The 14,054-nt window shown below is 49.7% G+C and overlaps 34 non-coding genes across 34 annotated transcripts; all 34 read left to right on the forward strand.

Moving 5' to 3' along the window:
• Nucleotides 1-192: 192 nt before the first annotated feature.
• On the forward strand, nucleotides 193-263 carry trnag-gcc (transfer RNA glycine (anticodon GCC)). The gene has a single exon. It is a non-coding gene; the product is annotated as a tRNA-Gly (tRNA).
• Nucleotides 264-515: 252 nt separating this feature from the next.
• trnag-ccc (transfer RNA glycine (anticodon CCC)) lies at nucleotides 516-586 on the forward strand. The gene has a single exon. It is a non-coding gene; the product is annotated as a tRNA-Gly (tRNA).
• A 573-nt stretch (nucleotides 587-1,159) lies between these two features.
• trnag-gcc (transfer RNA glycine (anticodon GCC)) lies at nucleotides 1,160-1,230 on the forward strand. Its single transcript has one exon. It is a non-coding gene; the product is annotated as a tRNA-Gly (tRNA).
• A 228-nt stretch (nucleotides 1,231-1,458) lies between these two features.
• trnag-gcc (transfer RNA glycine (anticodon GCC)) lies at nucleotides 1,459-1,529 on the forward strand. Its single transcript has one exon. It is a non-coding gene; the product is annotated as a tRNA-Gly (tRNA).
• A 228-nt stretch (nucleotides 1,530-1,757) lies between these two features.
• trnag-gcc (transfer RNA glycine (anticodon GCC)) lies at nucleotides 1,758-1,828 on the forward strand. Its single transcript has one exon. It is a non-coding gene; the product is annotated as a tRNA-Gly (tRNA).
• Nucleotides 1,829-2,379: 551 nt separating this feature from the next.
• Nucleotides 2,380-2,450, forward strand: trnag-ccc (transfer RNA glycine (anticodon CCC)). The gene has a single exon. It is a non-coding gene; the product is annotated as a tRNA-Gly (tRNA).
• A 573-nt stretch (nucleotides 2,451-3,023) lies between these two features.
• trnag-gcc (transfer RNA glycine (anticodon GCC)) lies at nucleotides 3,024-3,094 on the forward strand. Its single transcript has one exon. It is a non-coding gene; the product is annotated as a tRNA-Gly (tRNA).
• Nucleotides 3,095-3,322: 228 nt separating this feature from the next.
• trnag-gcc (transfer RNA glycine (anticodon GCC)) lies at nucleotides 3,323-3,393 on the forward strand. Its single transcript has one exon. It is a non-coding gene; the product is annotated as a tRNA-Gly (tRNA).
• Nucleotides 3,394-3,621: 228 nt separating this feature from the next.
• Nucleotides 3,622-3,692, forward strand: trnag-gcc (transfer RNA glycine (anticodon GCC)). The gene has a single exon. It is a non-coding gene; the product is annotated as a tRNA-Gly (tRNA).
• Nucleotides 3,693-3,920: 228 nt separating this feature from the next.
• On the forward strand, nucleotides 3,921-3,991 carry trnag-gcc (transfer RNA glycine (anticodon GCC)). Its single transcript has one exon. It is a non-coding gene; the product is annotated as a tRNA-Gly (tRNA).
• A 228-nt stretch (nucleotides 3,992-4,219) lies between these two features.
• Nucleotides 4,220-4,290, forward strand: trnag-gcc (transfer RNA glycine (anticodon GCC)). The gene has a single exon. It is a non-coding gene; the product is annotated as a tRNA-Gly (tRNA).
• A 252-nt stretch (nucleotides 4,291-4,542) lies between these two features.
• Nucleotides 4,543-4,613, forward strand: trnag-ccc (transfer RNA glycine (anticodon CCC)). The gene has a single exon. It is a non-coding gene; the product is annotated as a tRNA-Gly (tRNA).
• A 573-nt stretch (nucleotides 4,614-5,186) lies between these two features.
• On the forward strand, nucleotides 5,187-5,257 carry trnag-gcc (transfer RNA glycine (anticodon GCC)). Its single transcript has one exon. It is a non-coding gene; the product is annotated as a tRNA-Gly (tRNA).
• Nucleotides 5,258-5,485: 228 nt separating this feature from the next.
• Nucleotides 5,486-5,556, forward strand: trnag-gcc (transfer RNA glycine (anticodon GCC)). Its single transcript has one exon. It is a non-coding gene; the product is annotated as a tRNA-Gly (tRNA).
• Nucleotides 5,557-5,808: 252 nt separating this feature from the next.
• On the forward strand, nucleotides 5,809-5,879 carry trnag-ccc (transfer RNA glycine (anticodon CCC)). Its single transcript has one exon. It is a non-coding gene; the product is annotated as a tRNA-Gly (tRNA).
• Nucleotides 5,880-6,452: 573 nt separating this feature from the next.
• trnag-gcc (transfer RNA glycine (anticodon GCC)) lies at nucleotides 6,453-6,523 on the forward strand. The gene has a single exon. It is a non-coding gene; the product is annotated as a tRNA-Gly (tRNA).
• A 228-nt stretch (nucleotides 6,524-6,751) lies between these two features.
• On the forward strand, nucleotides 6,752-6,822 carry trnag-gcc (transfer RNA glycine (anticodon GCC)). Its single transcript has one exon. It is a non-coding gene; the product is annotated as a tRNA-Gly (tRNA).
• A 228-nt stretch (nucleotides 6,823-7,050) lies between these two features.
• Nucleotides 7,051-7,121, forward strand: trnag-gcc (transfer RNA glycine (anticodon GCC)). The gene has a single exon. It is a non-coding gene; the product is annotated as a tRNA-Gly (tRNA).
• A 228-nt stretch (nucleotides 7,122-7,349) lies between these two features.
• On the forward strand, nucleotides 7,350-7,420 carry trnag-gcc (transfer RNA glycine (anticodon GCC)). Its single transcript has one exon. It is a non-coding gene; the product is annotated as a tRNA-Gly (tRNA).
• Nucleotides 7,421-8,246: 826 nt separating this feature from the next.
• On the forward strand, nucleotides 8,247-8,317 carry trnag-gcc (transfer RNA glycine (anticodon GCC)). Its single transcript has one exon. It is a non-coding gene; the product is annotated as a tRNA-Gly (tRNA).
• Nucleotides 8,318-8,545: 228 nt separating this feature from the next.
• On the forward strand, nucleotides 8,546-8,616 carry trnag-gcc (transfer RNA glycine (anticodon GCC)). Its single transcript has one exon. It is a non-coding gene; the product is annotated as a tRNA-Gly (tRNA).
• Nucleotides 8,617-8,844: 228 nt separating this feature from the next.
• On the forward strand, nucleotides 8,845-8,915 carry trnag-gcc (transfer RNA glycine (anticodon GCC)). The gene has a single exon. It is a non-coding gene; the product is annotated as a tRNA-Gly (tRNA).
• Nucleotides 8,916-9,143: 228 nt separating this feature from the next.
• Nucleotides 9,144-9,214, forward strand: trnag-ccc (transfer RNA glycine (anticodon CCC)). The gene has a single exon. It is a non-coding gene; the product is annotated as a tRNA-Gly (tRNA).
• Nucleotides 9,215-9,787: 573 nt separating this feature from the next.
• trnag-gcc (transfer RNA glycine (anticodon GCC)) lies at nucleotides 9,788-9,858 on the forward strand. Its single transcript has one exon. It is a non-coding gene; the product is annotated as a tRNA-Gly (tRNA).
• A 228-nt stretch (nucleotides 9,859-10,086) lies between these two features.
• trnag-gcc (transfer RNA glycine (anticodon GCC)) lies at nucleotides 10,087-10,157 on the forward strand. The gene has a single exon. It is a non-coding gene; the product is annotated as a tRNA-Gly (tRNA).
• Nucleotides 10,158-10,385: 228 nt separating this feature from the next.
• On the forward strand, nucleotides 10,386-10,456 carry trnag-gcc (transfer RNA glycine (anticodon GCC)). Its single transcript has one exon. It is a non-coding gene; the product is annotated as a tRNA-Gly (tRNA).
• Nucleotides 10,457-10,684: 228 nt separating this feature from the next.
• Nucleotides 10,685-10,755, forward strand: trnag-gcc (transfer RNA glycine (anticodon GCC)). Its single transcript has one exon. It is a non-coding gene; the product is annotated as a tRNA-Gly (tRNA).
• A 252-nt stretch (nucleotides 10,756-11,007) lies between these two features.
• Nucleotides 11,008-11,078, forward strand: trnag-ccc (transfer RNA glycine (anticodon CCC)). Its single transcript has one exon. It is a non-coding gene; the product is annotated as a tRNA-Gly (tRNA).
• A 573-nt stretch (nucleotides 11,079-11,651) lies between these two features.
• trnag-gcc (transfer RNA glycine (anticodon GCC)) lies at nucleotides 11,652-11,722 on the forward strand. Its single transcript has one exon. It is a non-coding gene; the product is annotated as a tRNA-Gly (tRNA).
• A 228-nt stretch (nucleotides 11,723-11,950) lies between these two features.
• trnag-gcc (transfer RNA glycine (anticodon GCC)) lies at nucleotides 11,951-12,021 on the forward strand. The gene has a single exon. It is a non-coding gene; the product is annotated as a tRNA-Gly (tRNA).
• Nucleotides 12,022-12,249: 228 nt separating this feature from the next.
• Nucleotides 12,250-12,320, forward strand: trnag-gcc (transfer RNA glycine (anticodon GCC)). The gene has a single exon. It is a non-coding gene; the product is annotated as a tRNA-Gly (tRNA).
• Nucleotides 12,321-12,572: 252 nt separating this feature from the next.
• Nucleotides 12,573-12,643, forward strand: trnag-ccc (transfer RNA glycine (anticodon CCC)). The gene has a single exon. It is a non-coding gene; the product is annotated as a tRNA-Gly (tRNA).
• An 872-nt stretch (nucleotides 12,644-13,515) lies between these two features.
• trnag-gcc (transfer RNA glycine (anticodon GCC)) lies at nucleotides 13,516-13,586 on the forward strand. Its single transcript has one exon. It is a non-coding gene; the product is annotated as a tRNA-Gly (tRNA).
• Nucleotides 13,587-13,838: 252 nt separating this feature from the next.
• On the forward strand, nucleotides 13,839-13,909 carry trnag-ccc (transfer RNA glycine (anticodon CCC)). The gene has a single exon. It is a non-coding gene; the product is annotated as a tRNA-Gly (tRNA).
• Nucleotides 13,910-14,054: the final 145 nt, after the last annotated feature.

The following is a 14,054-nucleotide window of genomic DNA, read 5'->3' on the forward strand; positions in this document are numbered from 1 at the left end:
TAAAGCCTTATTATGTCGCTTCTGCTGATCAGCATTACTGACTGTGATCATAAGTTAAAGGGTGACACCTGATTTACTTAAAGAAGCTCCAGTTGCCTTTCCACTGGTGTGAAATGAAAGAGTTTCTAAAAACTAATGAGTGCAAGCGCCGCGTCTCTCGTGCCGACCAAACGAGGGCGAGCTGCGTGTCGAGCATTGGTGGTTCAGTGGTAGAATTCTCGCCTGCCACGCGGGAGGCCCGGGTTCGATTCCCGGCCAATGCAAAAAGTTTGTTTGGGACTTCCAGAAGTCTGTTTCTGTAAAGCCTTCTTATGTCGCTTCTGCTGATCAGCATTACTGACTGGGATTATAAGTTAAATAGCAATATCCTGCCATCATCGTGAAGCACCAAATGATCGCAACTCGTAAAAGGGGACTTAATGCAAGATCAATATGTGTTCCTCATCTGCCGTCTCTTTCGACGAGCCAAGAAGCATGCCCTCGCTCACTGTAAGCACAGGTGGCTTTGCAGCTGAGCATTGGTGGTTCAGTGGTAGAATTCTCGCCTCCCACGCGAGAGACCCGGGTCCGATTCCCGGCCAATGCAAGGGCTTTTATCTGTTGTGCCAGAAATGAGGGTGTTTCTACATTTAGCATTGAGGGTGACACATGATTTACTTAAAGAAGCCCCAGCTGCCTATCCATTCGTGTGAAAAGTGAACTGTCGAAGCATGACCGTCACTTAATATGCGTGCGTTTGGCAACCGGACCGCGCTCCTCTCACAGGCACCTGATCTGGCTCTTGCTTCTGTCACAACGAGCTAATGAGTGCGAGCGGCTCGTCTCTCGTGGCGACCACACGAGGGCAGGCTGCGTGTCGAGCATTGGTGGTTCAGTGGTAGAATTCTCGCCTGCCATGCGGGAGGCCCGGGTTAGATTCCCGGCCAATGCAAAAAGTTTGTTTGGGACTTCCAGAAGTCTGTTTCTGTAAAGCCTTCTTATGTCGCTTCTGCTGATCAGCATTACTGACTGTGATCATAAGTTAAAGAGTGACACCTGATTTACTTAAAGAAGCTCCAGTTGCCTTTCCACTGGTGTGAAATGAAAGAGTTTCTAAAAACTAATGAGTGCAAGCGCCGCGTCTCTCGTGCCGACCAAACGAGGGCGAGCTGCGTGTCGAGCATTGGTGGTTCAGTGGTAGAATTCTCGCCTGCCACGCGGGAGGCCCGGGTTCGATTCCCGGCCAATGCAAAAAGTTTGTTTGGGACTTCCAGAAGTCTGTTTCTGTAAAGCCTTCTTATGTCGCTTCTGCTGATCAGCATTACTGACTGTGATTAAAAGTTAAAGAGTGACACCTGATTTACTTAAAGAAGCTCCAGTTGCCTTTCCACTGGTGTGAAATGAAAGAGTTTCTAAAAACTAATGAGTGCAAGCGCCGCGTCTCTCGTGCCGACCAAACGAGGGCGAGCTGCGTGTCGAGCATTGGTGGTTCAGTGGTAGAATTCTCGCCTGCCACGCGGGAGGCCCGGGTTCGATTCCCGGCCAATGCAAAAAGTTTGTTTGGGACTTCCAGAAGTCTGTTTCTGTAAAGCCTTCTTATGTCGCTTCTGCTGATCAGCATTACTGACTGTGATTAAAAGTTAAAGAGTGACACCTGATTTACTTAAAGAAGCTCCAGTTGCCTTTCCACTGGTGTGAAATGAAAGAGTTTCTAAAAACTAATGAGTGCAAGCGCCGCGTCTCTCGTGCCGACCAAACGAGGGCGAGCTGCGTGTCGAGCATTGGTGGTTCAGTGGTAGAATTCTCGCCTGCCACGCGGGAGGCCCGGGTTCGATTCCCGGCCAATGCAAAAAGTTTGTTTGGGACTTCCAGAAGTCTGTTTCTGTAAAGCCTTCTTATGTCGCTTCTGCTGATCAGCATTACTGACTGTGATCATAAGTTAAAGGGTGACACCTGATTTACTTAAAGAAGCTCCAGTTGCCTTTCCACTGGTGTGAAATGAAAGAGTTTCTAAAAACTAATGAGTGCAAGCGCCGCGTCTCTCGTGCCGACCAAACGAGGGCGAGCTGCGTGTCGAGCATTGGTGGTTCAGTGGTAGAATTCTCGCCTGCCACGCGGGAGGCCCGGGATCGATTCCCGGCCAATGCAAAAAGTTTGTTTGGGACTTCCAGAAGTCTGTTTCTGTAAAGCCTTCTTATGTCGCTTCTGCTGATCAGCATTACTGACTGGGATTATAAGTTAAATAGCAATATCCTGCCATCATCGTGAAGCACCAAATGATCGCAACTCGTAAAAGGGGACTTAATGCAAGATCAATATGTGTTCCTCATCTGCCGTCTCTTTCGACGAGCCAAGAAGCATGCCCTCGCTCACTGTAAGCACAGGTGGCTTTGCAGCTGAGCATTGGTGGTTCAGTGGTAGAATTCTCGCCTCCCACGCGAGAGACCCGGGTCCGATTCCCGGCCAATGCAAGGGCTTTTATCTGTTGTGCCAGAAATGAGGGTGTTTCTACATTTAGCATTGAGGGTGACACATGATTTACTTAAAGAAGCCCCAGCTGCCTATCCATTCGTGTGAAAAGTGAACTGTCGAAGCATGACCGTCACTTAATATGCGTGCGTTTGGCAACCGGACCGCGCTCCTCTCACAGGCACCTGATCTGGCTCTTGCTTCTGTCACAACGAGCTAATGAGTGCGAGCGGCTCGTCTCTCGTGGCGACCACACGAGGGCAGGCTGCGTGTCGAGCATTGGTGGTTCAGTGGTAGAATTCTCGCCTGCCACGCGGGAGGCCCGGGTTAGATTCCCGGCCAATGCAAAAAGTTTGTTTGGGACTTCCAGAAGTCTGTTTCTGTAAAGCCTTCTTATGTCGCTTCTGCTGATCAGCATTACTGACTGTGATCATAAGTTAAAGGGTGACACCTGATTTACTTAAAGAAGCTCCAGTTGCCTTTCCACTGGTGTGAAATGAAAGAGTTTCTAAAAACTAATGAGTGCAAGCGCCGCGTCTCTCGTGCCGACCAAACGAGGGCGAGCTGCGTGTCGAGCATTGGTGGTTCAGTGGTAGAATTCTCGCCTGCCACGCGGGAGGCCCGGGTTCGATTCCCGGCCAATGCAAAAAGTTTGTTTGGGACTTCCAGAAGTCTGTTTCTGTAAAGCCTTCTTATGTCGCTTCTGCTGATCAGCATTACTGACTGTGATCATAAGTTAAAGGGTGACACCTGATTTACTTAAAGAAGCTCCAGTTGCCTTTCCACTGGTGTGAAATGAAAGAGTTTCTAAAAACTAATGAGTGCAAGCGCCGCGTCTCTCGTGCCGACCAAACGAGGGCGAGCTGCGTGTCGAGCATTGGTGGTTCAGTGGTAGAATTCTCGCCTGCCACGCGGGAGGCCCGGGTTCGATTCCCGGCCAATGCAAAAAGTTTGTTTGGGACTTCCAGAAGTCTGTTTCTGTAAAGCCTTCTTATGTCGCTTCTGCTGATCAGCATTACTGACTGTGATCATAAGTTAAAGGGTGACACCTGATTTACTTAAAGAAGCTCCAGTTGCCTTTCCACTTGTGCGAAATGAAAGAGTTTCTAAAAACTAATGAGTGCAAGCGCCGCGTCTCTCGTGCCGACCAAACGAGGGCGAGCTGCGTGTCGAGCATTGGTGGTTCAGTGGTAGAATTCTCGCCTGCCACGCGGGAGGCCCGGGTTCGATTCCCGGCCAATGCAAAAAGTTTGTTTGGGACTTCCAGAAGTCTGTTTCTGTAAAGCCTTCTTATGTCGCTTCTGCTGATCAGCATTACTGACTGTGATCATAAGTTAAAGGGTGACACCTGATTTACTTAAAGAAGCTCCAGTTGCCTTTCCACTGGTGTGAAATGAAAGAGTTTCTAAAAACTAATGAGTGCAAGCGCCGCGTCTCTCGTGCCGACCAAACGAGGGCGAGCTGCGTGTCGAGCATTGGTGGTTCAGTGGTAGAATTCTCGCCTGCCACGCGGGAGGCCCGGGTTCGATTCCCGGCCAATGCAAAAAGTTTGTTTGGGACTTCCAGAAGTCTGTTTCTGTAAAGCCTTATTATGTCGCTTCTGCTGATCAGCATTACTGACTGTGATCATAAGTTAAAGGGTGACACCTGATTTACTTAAAGAAGCTCCAGTTGCCTTTCCACTGGTGTGAAATGAAAGAGTTTCTAAAAACTAATGAGTGCAAGCGCCGCGTCTCTCGTGCCGACCAAACGAGGGCGAGCTGCGTGTCGAGCATTGGTGGTTCAGTGGTAGAATTCTCGCCTGCCACGCGGGAGGCCCGGGTTCGATTCCCGGCCAATGCAAAAAGTTTGTTTGGGACTTCCAGAAGTCTGTTTCTGTAAAGCCTTCTTATGTCGCTTCTGCTGATCAGCATTACTGACTGGGATTATAAGTTAAATAGCAATATCCTGCCATCATCGTGAAGCACCAAATGATCGCAACTCGTAAAAGGGGACTTAATGCAAGATCAATATGTGTTCCTCATCTGCCGTCTCTTTCGACGAGCCAAGAAGCATGCCCTCGCTCACTGTAAGCACAGGTGGCTTTGCAGCTGAGCATTGGTGGTTCAGTGGTAGAATTCTCGCCTCCCACGCGAGAGACCCGGGTCCGATTCCCGGCCAATGCAAGGGCTTTTATCTGTTGTGCCAGAAATGAGGGTGTTTCTACATTTAGCATTGAGGGTGACACATGATTTACTTAAAGAAGCCCCAGCTGCCTATCCATTCGTGTGAAAAGTGAACTGTCGAAGCATGACCGTCACTTAATATGCGTGCGTTTGGCAACCGGACCGCGCTCCTCTCACAGGCACCTGATCTGGCTCTTGCTTCTGTCACAACGAGCTAATGAGTGCGAGCGGCTCGTCTCTCGTGGCGACCACACGAGGGCAGGCTGCGTGTCGAGCATTGGTGGTTCAGTGGTAGAATTCTCGCCTGCCACGCGGGAGGCCCGGGTTAGATTCCCGGCCAATGCAAAAAGTTTGTTTGGGACTTCCAGAAGTCTGTTTCTGTAAAGCCTTCTTATGTCGCTTCTGCTGATCAGCATTACTGACTGTGATCATAAGTTAAAGGGTGACACCTGATTTACTTAAAGAAGCTCCAGTTGCCTTTCCACTGGTGTGAAATGAAAGAGTTTCTAAAAACTAATGAGTGCAAGCGCCGCGTCTCTCGTGCCGACCAAACGAGGGCGAGCTGCGTGTCGAGCATTGGTGGTTCAGTGGTAGAATTCTCGCCTGCCACGCGGGAGGCCCGGGTTCGATTCCCGGCCAATGCAAAAAGTTTGTTTGGGACTTCCAGAAGTCTGTTTCTGTAAAGCCTTCTTATGTCGCTTCTGCTGATCAGCATTACTGACTGTGATCATAAGTTAAAGGGTGACACCTGATTTACTTAAAGAAGCTCCAGTTGCCTTTCCACTGGTGTGAAATGAAAGAGTTTCTAAAAACTAATGAGTGCAAGCGCCGCGTCTCTCGTGCCGACCAAACGAGGGCGAGCTGCGTGTCGAGCATTGGTGGTTCAGTGGTAGAATTCTCGCCTGCCACGCGGGAGGCCCGGGTTCGATTCCCGGCCAATGCAAAAAGTTTGTTTGGGACTTCCAGAAGTCTGTTTCTGTAAAGCCTTCTTATGTCGCTTCTGCTGATCAGCATTACTGACTGGGATTATAAGTTAAATAGCAATATCCTGCCATCATCGTGAAGCACCAAATGATCGCAACTCGTAAAAGGGGACTTAATGCAAGATCAATATGTGTTCCTCATCTGCCGTCTCTTTCGACGAGCCAAGAAGCATGCCCTCGCTCACTGTAAGCACAGGTGGCTTTGCAGCTGAGCATTGGTGGTTCAGTGGTAGAATTCTCGCCTCCCACGCGAGAGACCCGGGTCCGATTCCCGGCCAATGCAAGGGCTTTTATCTGTTGTGCCAGAAATGAGGGTGTTTCTACATTTAGCATTGAGGGTGACACATGATTTACTTAAAGAAGCCCCAGCTGCCTATCCATTCGTGTGAAAAGTGAACTGTCGAAGCATGACCGTCACTTAATATGCGTGCGTTTGGCAACCGGACCGCGCTCCTCTCACAGGCACCTGATCTGGCTCTTGCTTCTGTCACAACGAGCTAATGAGTGCGAGCGGCTCGTCTCTCGTGGCGACCACACGAGGGCAGGCTGCGTGTCGAGCATTGGTGGTTCAGTGGTAGAATTCTCGCCTGCCACGCGGGAGGCCCGGGTTAGATTCCCGGCCAATGCAAAAAGTTTGTTTGGGACTTCCAGAAGTCTGTTTCTGTAAAGCCTTCTTATGTCGCTTCTGCTGATCAGCATTACTGACTGTGATCATAAGTTAAAGGGTGACACCTGATTTACTTAAAGAAGCTCCAGTTGCCTTTCCACTGGTGTGAAATGAAAGAGTTTCTAAAAACTAATGAGTGCAAGCGCCGCGTCTCTCGTGCCGACCAAACGAGGGCGAGCTGCGTGTCGAGCATTGGTGGTTCAGTGGTAGAATTCTCGCCTGCCACGCGGGAGGCCCGGGTTCGATTCCCGGCCAATGCAAAAAGTTTGTTTGGGACTTCCAGAAGTCTGTTTCTGTAAAGCCTTCTTATGTCGCTTCTGCTGATCAGCATTACTGACTGTGATCATAAGTTAAAGAGTGACACCTGATTTACTTAAAGAAGCTCCAGTTGCCTTTCCACTGGTGTGAAATGAAAGAGTTTCTAAAAACTAATGAGTGCAAGCGCCGCGTCTCTCGTGCCGACCAAACGAGGGCGAGCTGCGTGTCGAGCATTGGTGGTTCAGTGGTAGAATTCTCGCCTGCCACGCGGGAGGCCCGGGTTCGATTCCCGGCCAATGCAAAAAGTTTGTTTGGGACTTCCAGAAGTCTGTTTCTGTAAAGCCTTCTTATGTCGCTTCTGCTGATCAGCATTACTGACTGTGATCATAAGTTAAAGGGTGACACCTGATTTACTTAAAGAAGCTCCAGTTGCCTTTCCACTGGTGTGAAATGAAAGAGTTTCTAAAAACTAATGAGTGCAAGCGCCGCGTCTCTCGTGCCGACCAAACGAGGGCGAGCTGCGTGTCGAGCATTGGTGGTTCAGTGGTAGAATTCTCGCCTGCCACGCGGGAGGCCCGGGTTCGATTCCCGGCCAATGCAAAAAGTTTGTTTGGGACTTCCAGAAGTCTGTTTCTGTAAAGCCTTCTTATGTCGCTTCTGCTGATCAGCATTACTGACTGTGATCATAAGTTAAAGGGTGACACCTGATTTACTTAAAGAAGCTCCAGTTGCCTTTCCACTGGTGTAAAATGAAAGAGTTTCTAAAAACTAATGAGTGCAAGCGCCGCGTCTCTCGTGCCGACCAAACGAGGGCGAGCTGCGTGTCGAGCATTGGTGGTTCAGTGGTAGAATTCTCGCCTGCCACGCGGGAGGCCCGGGTTCGATTCCCGGCCAATGCAAAAAGTTTGTTTGGGACTTCCAGAAGTCTGTTTCTGTAAAGCCTTCTTATGTCGCTTCTGCTGATCAGCATTACTGACTGTGATCATAAGTTAAAGGGTGACACCTGATTTACTTAAAGAAGCTCCAGTTGCCTTTCCACTGGTGTGAAATGAAAGAGTTTCTAAAAACTAATGAGTGCAAGCGCCGCGTCTCTCGTGCCGTCCAAACGAGGGCGAGCTGCGTGTCGAGCATCGGTGGTTCAGTGGTAGAATTCTCGCCTGCCACGCGGGAGGCCCGGGTTCGATTCCCGGCCAATGCAAAAAGTTTGTTTGGGACTTCCAGAAGTCTGTTTCTGTAAAGCCTTCTTATGTCGCTTCTGCTGATCAGCATTACTGACTGTGATCATAAGTTAAAGGGTGACACCTGATTTACTTAAAGAAGCTCCAGTTGCCTTTCCACTGGTGTGAAATGAAAGAGTTTCTAAAAACTAATGAGTGCAAGCGCCGCGTCTCTCGTGCCGACCAAACGAGGGCGAGCTGCGTGTCGAGCATCGGTGGTTCAGTGGTAGAATTCTCGCCTGCCACGCGGGAGGCCCGGGTTCGATTCCCGGCCAATGCAAAAAGTTTGTTTGGGACTTCCAGAAGTCTGTTTCTGTAAAGCCTTCTTATGTCGCTTCTGCTGATCAGCATTACTGACTGTGATCATAAGTTAAAGGGTGACACCTGATTTACTTAAAGAAGCTCCAGTTGCCTTTCCACTGGTGTGAAATGAAAGAGTTTCTAAAAACTAATGAGTGCAAGCGCCGCGTCTCTCGTGCCGACCAAACGAGGGCGAGCTGCGTGTCGAGCATTGGTGGTTCAGTGGTAGAATTCTCGCCTGCCACGCGGGAGGCCCGGGTTCGATTCCCGGCCAATGCAAAAAGTTTGTTTGGGACTTCCAGAAGTCTGTTTCTGTAAAGCCTTCTTATGTCGCTTCTGCTGATCAGCATTACTGACTGTGATCATAAGTTAAAGGGTGACACCTGATTTACTTAAAGAAGCTCCAGTTGCCTTTCCACTGGTGTGAAATGAAAGAGTTTCTAAAAACTAATGAGTGCAAGCGCCGCGTCTCTCGTGCCGACCAAACGAGGGCGAGCTGCGTGTCGAGCATTGGTGGTTCAGTGGTAGAATTCTCGCCTGCCACGCGGGAGGCCCGGGTTCGATTCCCGGCCAATGCAAAAAGTTTGTTTGGGACTTCCAGAAGTCTGTTTCTGTAAAGCCTTCTTATGTCGCTTCTGCTGATCAGCATTACTGACTGTGATCATAAGTTAAAGGGTGACACCTGATTTACTTAAAGAAGCTCCAGTTGCCTTTCCACTGGTGTGAAATGAAAGAGTTTCTAAAAACTAATGAGTGCAAGCGCCGCGTCTCTCGTGCCGACCAAACGAGGGCGAGCTGCGTGTCGAGCATTGGTGGTTCAGTGGTAGAATTCTCGCCTGCCACGCGGGAGGCCCGGGTTCGATTCCCGGCCAATGCAAAAAGTTTGTTTGGGACTTCCAGAAGTCTGTTTCTGTAAAGCCTTCTTATGTCGCTTCTGCTGATCAGCATTACTGACTGTGATCATAAGTTAAAGGGTGACACCTGATTTACTTAAAGAAGCTCCAGTTGCCTTTCCACTGGTGTGAAATGAAAGAGTTTCTAAAAACTAATGAGTGCAAGCGCCGCGTCTCTCGTGCCGACCAAACGAGGGCGAGCTGCGTGTCGAGCATTGGTGGTTCAGTGGTAGAATTCTCGCCTCCCACGCGAGAGACCCGGGTCCGATTCCCGGCCAATGCAAGGGCTTTTATCTGTTGTGCCAGAAATGAGGGTGTTTCTACATTTAGCATTGAGGGTGACACATGATTTACTTAAAGAAGCCCCAGCTGCCTATCCATTCGTGTGAAAAGTGAACTGTCGAAGCATGACCGTCACTTAATATGCGTGCGTTTGGCAACCGGACCGCGCTCCTCTCACAGGCACCTGATCTGGCTCTTGCTTCTGTCACAACGAGCTAATGAGTGCGAGCGGCTCGTCTCTCGTGGCGACCACACGAGGGCAGGCTGCGTGTCGAGCATTGGTGGTTCAGTGGTAGAATTCTCGCCTGCCACGCGGGAGGCCCGGGTTAGATTCCCGGCCAATGCAAAAAGTTTGTTTGGGACTTCCAGAAGTCTGTTTCTGTAAAGCCTTCTTATGTCGCTTCTGCTGATCAGCATTACTGACTGTGATCATAAGTTAAAGGGTGACACCTGATTTACTTAAAGAAGCTCCAGTTGCCTTTCCACTGGTGTGAAATGAAAGAGTTTCTAAAAACTAATGAGTGCAAGCGCCGCGTCTCTCGTGCCGACCAAACGAGGGCGAGCTGCGTGTCGAGCATTGGTGGTTCAGTGGTAGAATTCTCGCCTGCCACGCGGGAGGCCCGGGTTCGATTCCCGGCCAATGCAAAAAGTTTGTTTGGGACTTCCAGAAGTCTGTTTCTGTAAAGCCTTCTTATGTCGCTTCTGCTGATCAGCATTACTGACTGTGATCATAAGTTAAAGGGTGACACCTGATTTACTTAAAGAAGCTCCAGTTGCCTTTCCACTGGTGTGAAATGAAAGAGTTTCTAAAAACTAATGAGTGCAAGCGCCGCGTCTCTCGTGCCGACCAAACGAGGGCGAGCCGCGTGTCGAGCATTGGTGGTTCAGTGGTAGAATTCTCGCCTGCCACGCGGGAGGCCCGGGTTCGATTCCCGGCCAATGCAAAAATTTTGTTTGGGACTTCCAGAAGTCTGTTTCTGTAAAGCCTTCTTATGTCGCTTCTGCTGATCAGCATTACTGACTGTGATCATAAGTTAAAGGGTGACACCTGATTTACTTAAAGAAGCTCCAGTTGCCTTTCCACTGGTGTGAAATGAAAGAGTTTCTAAAAACTAATGAGTGCAAGCGCCGCGTCTCTCGTGCCGACCAAACGAGGGCGAGCTGCGTGTCGAGCATTGGTGGTTCAGTGGTAGAATTCTCGCCTGCCACGCGGGAGGCCCGGGTTCGATTCCCGGCCAATGCAAAAAGTTTGTTTGGGACTTCCAGAAGTCTGTTTCTGTAAAGCCTTCTTATGTCGCTTCTGCTGATCAGCATTACTGACTGTGATCATAAGTTAAAGGGTGACACCTGATTTACTTAAAGAAGCTCCAGTTGCCTTTCCACTGGTGTGAAATGAAAGAGTTTCTAAAAACTAATGAGTGCAAGCGCCGCGTCTCTCGTGCCGACCAAACGAGGGCGAGCTGCGTGTCGAGCATTGGTGGTTCAGTGGTAGAATTCTCGCCTGCCACGCGGGAGGCCCGGGTTCGATTCCCGGCCAATGCAAAAAGTTTGTTTGGGACTTCCAGAAGTCTGTTTCTGTAAAGCCTTCTTATGTCGCTTCTGCTGATCAGCATTACTGACTGGGATTATAAGTTAAATAGCAATATCCTGCCATCATCGTGAAGCACCAAATGATCGCAACTCGTAAAAGGGGACTTAATGCAAGATCAATATGTGTTCCTCATCTGCCGTCTCTTTCGACGAGCCAAGAAGCATGCCCTCGCTCACTGTAAGCACAGGTGGCTTTGCAGCTGAGCATTGGTGGTTCAGTGGTAGAATTCTCGCCTCCCACGCGAGAGACCCGGGTCCGATTCCCGGCCAATGCAAGGGCTTTTATCTGTTGTGCCAGAAATGAGGGTGTTTCTACATTTAGCATTGAGGGTGACACATGATTTACTTAAAGAAGCCCCAGCTGCCTATCCATTCGTGTGAAAAGTGAACTGTCGAAGCATGACCGTCACTTAATATGCGTGCGTTTGGCAACCGGACCGCGCTCCTCTCACAGGCACCTGATCTGGCTCTTGCTTCTGTCACAACGAGCTAATGAGTGCGAGCGGCTCGTCTCTCGTGGCGACCACACGAGGGCAGGCTGCGTGTCGAGCATTGGTGGTTCAGTGGTAGAATTCTCGCCTGCCACGCGGGAGGCCCGGGTTAGATTCCCGGCCAATGCAAAAAGTTTGTTTGGGACTTCCAGAAGTCTGTTTCTGTAAAGCCTTCTTATGTCGCTTCTGCTGATCAGCATTACTGACTGTGATCATAAGTTAAAGGGTGACACCTGATTTACTTAAAGAAGCTCCAGTTGCCTTTCCACTGGTGTGAAATGAAAGAGTTTCTAAAAACTAATGAGTGCAAGCGCCGCGTCTCTCGTGCCGACCAAACGAGGGCGAGCTGCGTGTCGAGCATTGGTGGTTCAGTGGTAGAATTCTCGCCTGCCACGCGGGAGGCCCGGGTTCGATTCCCGGCCAATGCAAAAAGTTTGTTTGGGACTTCCAGAAGTCTGTTTCTGTAAAGCCTTATTATGTCGCTTCTGCTGATCAGCATTACTGACTGTGATCATAAGTTAAAGGGTGACACCTGATTTACTTAAAGAAGCTCCAGTTGCCTTTCCACTGGTGTGAAATGAAAGAGTTTCTAAAAACTAATGAGTGCAAGCGCCGCGTCTCTCGTGCCGACCAAACGAGGGCGAGCTGCGTGTCGAGCATTGGTGGTTCAGTGGTAGAATTCTCGCCTGCCACGCGGGAGGCCCGGGTTCGATTCCCGGCCAATGCAAAAAGTTTGTTTGGGACTTCCAGAAGTCTGTTTCTGTAAAGCCTTATTATGTCGCTTCTGCTGATCAGCATTACTGACTGTGATCATAAGTTAAAGGGTGACACCTGATTTACTTAAAGAAGCTCCAGTTGCCTTTCCACTGGTGTGAAATGAAAGAGTTTCTAAAAACTAATGAGTGCAAGCGCCGCGTCTCTCGTGCCGACCAAACGAGGGCGAGCTGCGTGTCGAGCATTGGTGGTTCAGTGGTAGAATTCTCGCCTGCCACGCGGGAGGCCCGGGTTCGATTCCCGGCCAATGCAAAAAGTTTGTTTGGGACTTCCAGAAGTCTGTTTCTGTAAAGCCTTCTTATGTCGCTTCTGCTGATCAGCATTACTGACTGGGATTATAAGTTAAATAGCAATATCCTGCCATCATCGTGAAGCACCAAATGATTGCAACTCGTAAAAGGGGACTTAATGCAAGATCAATATGTGTTCCTCATCTGCCGTCTCTTTCGACGAGCCAAGAAGCATGCCCTCGCTCACTGTAAGCACAGGTGGCTTTGCAGCTGAGCATTGGTGGTTCAGTGGTAGAATTCTCGCCTCCCATGCGAGAGACCCGGGTCCGATTCCCGGCCAATGCAAGGGCTTTTATCTGTTGTGCCAGAAATGAGGGTGTTTCTACATTTAGCATTGAGGGTGACACATGATTTACTTAAAGAAGCCCCAGCTGCCTATCCATTCGTGTGAAAAGTGAACTGTCGAAGCATGACCGTCACTTAATATGCGTGCGTTTGGCAACCGGACCGCGCTCCTCTCACAGGCACCTGATCTGGCTCTTGCTTCTGTCACAACGAGCTAATGAGTGCGAGCGGCTCGTCTCTCGTGGCGACCACACGAGGGCAGGCTGCGTGTCGAGCATTGGTGGTTCAGTGGTAGAATTCTCGCCTGCCACGCGGGAGGCCCGGGTTAGATTCCCGGCCAATGCAAAAAGTTTGTTTGGGACTTCCAGAAGTCTGTTTCTGTAAAGCCTTCTTATGTCGCTTCTGCTGATCAGCATTACTGACTGTGATCATAAGTTAAAGGGTGACACCTGATTTACTTAAAGAAGCTCCAGTTGCCTTTCCACTGGTGTGAAATGAAAGAGTTTCTAAAAACTAATGAGTGCAAGCGCCGCGTCTCTCGTGCCGACCAAACGAGGGCGAGCTGCGTGTCGAGCATTGGTGGTTCAGTGGTAGAATTCTCGCCTGCCACGCGGGCGGCCCGGGTTCGATTCCCGGCCAATGCAAAAAGTTTGTTTGGGACTTCCAGAAGTCTGTTTCTGTAAAGCCTTCTTATGTCGCTTCTGCTGATCAGCATTACTGACTGTGATCATAAGTTAAAGGGTGACACCTGATTTACTTAAAGAAGCTCCAGTTGCCTTTCCACTGGTGTGAAATGAAAGAGTTTCTAAAAACTAATGAGTGCAAGCGCCGCGTCTCTCGTGCCGACCAAACGAGGGCGAGCTGCGTGTCGAGCATTGGTGGTTCAGTGGTAGAATTCTCGCCTGCCACGCGGGAGGCCCGGGTTCGATTCCCGGCCAATGCAAAAAGTTTGTTTGGGACTTCCAGAAGTCTGTTTCTGTAAAGCCTTCTTATGTCGCTTCTGCTGATCAGCATTACTGACTGGGATTATAAGTTAAATAGCAATATCCTGCCATCATCGTGAAGCACCAAATGATCGCAACTCGTAAAAGGGGACTTAATGCAAGATCAATATGTGTTCCTCATCTGCCGTCTCTTTCGACGAGCCAAGAAGCATGCCCTCGCTCACTGTAAGCACAGGTGGCTTTGCAGCTGAGCATTGGTGGTTCAGTGGTAGAATTCTCGCCTCCCACACGAGAGACCCGGGTCCGATTCCCGGCCAATGCAAGGGCTTTTATCTGTTGTGCCAGAAATGAGGGTGTTTCTACATTTAGCATTGAGGGTGACACATGATTTACTTAAAGAAGCCCCAGCTGCCTATCCATTCGTGTGAAAAGTGAACTGTCGAAGCATGACCGTCACTTAATATGCG

The sequence above is a fragment of the Pseudorasbora parva genome, chromosome 2 (genome assembly GCF_024679245.1).
Source record: "Pseudorasbora parva isolate DD20220531a chromosome 2, ASM2467924v1, whole genome shotgun sequence".
Lineage (NCBI taxonomy): Eukaryota > Metazoa > Chordata > Actinopteri > Cypriniformes > Gobionidae > Pseudorasbora > Pseudorasbora parva.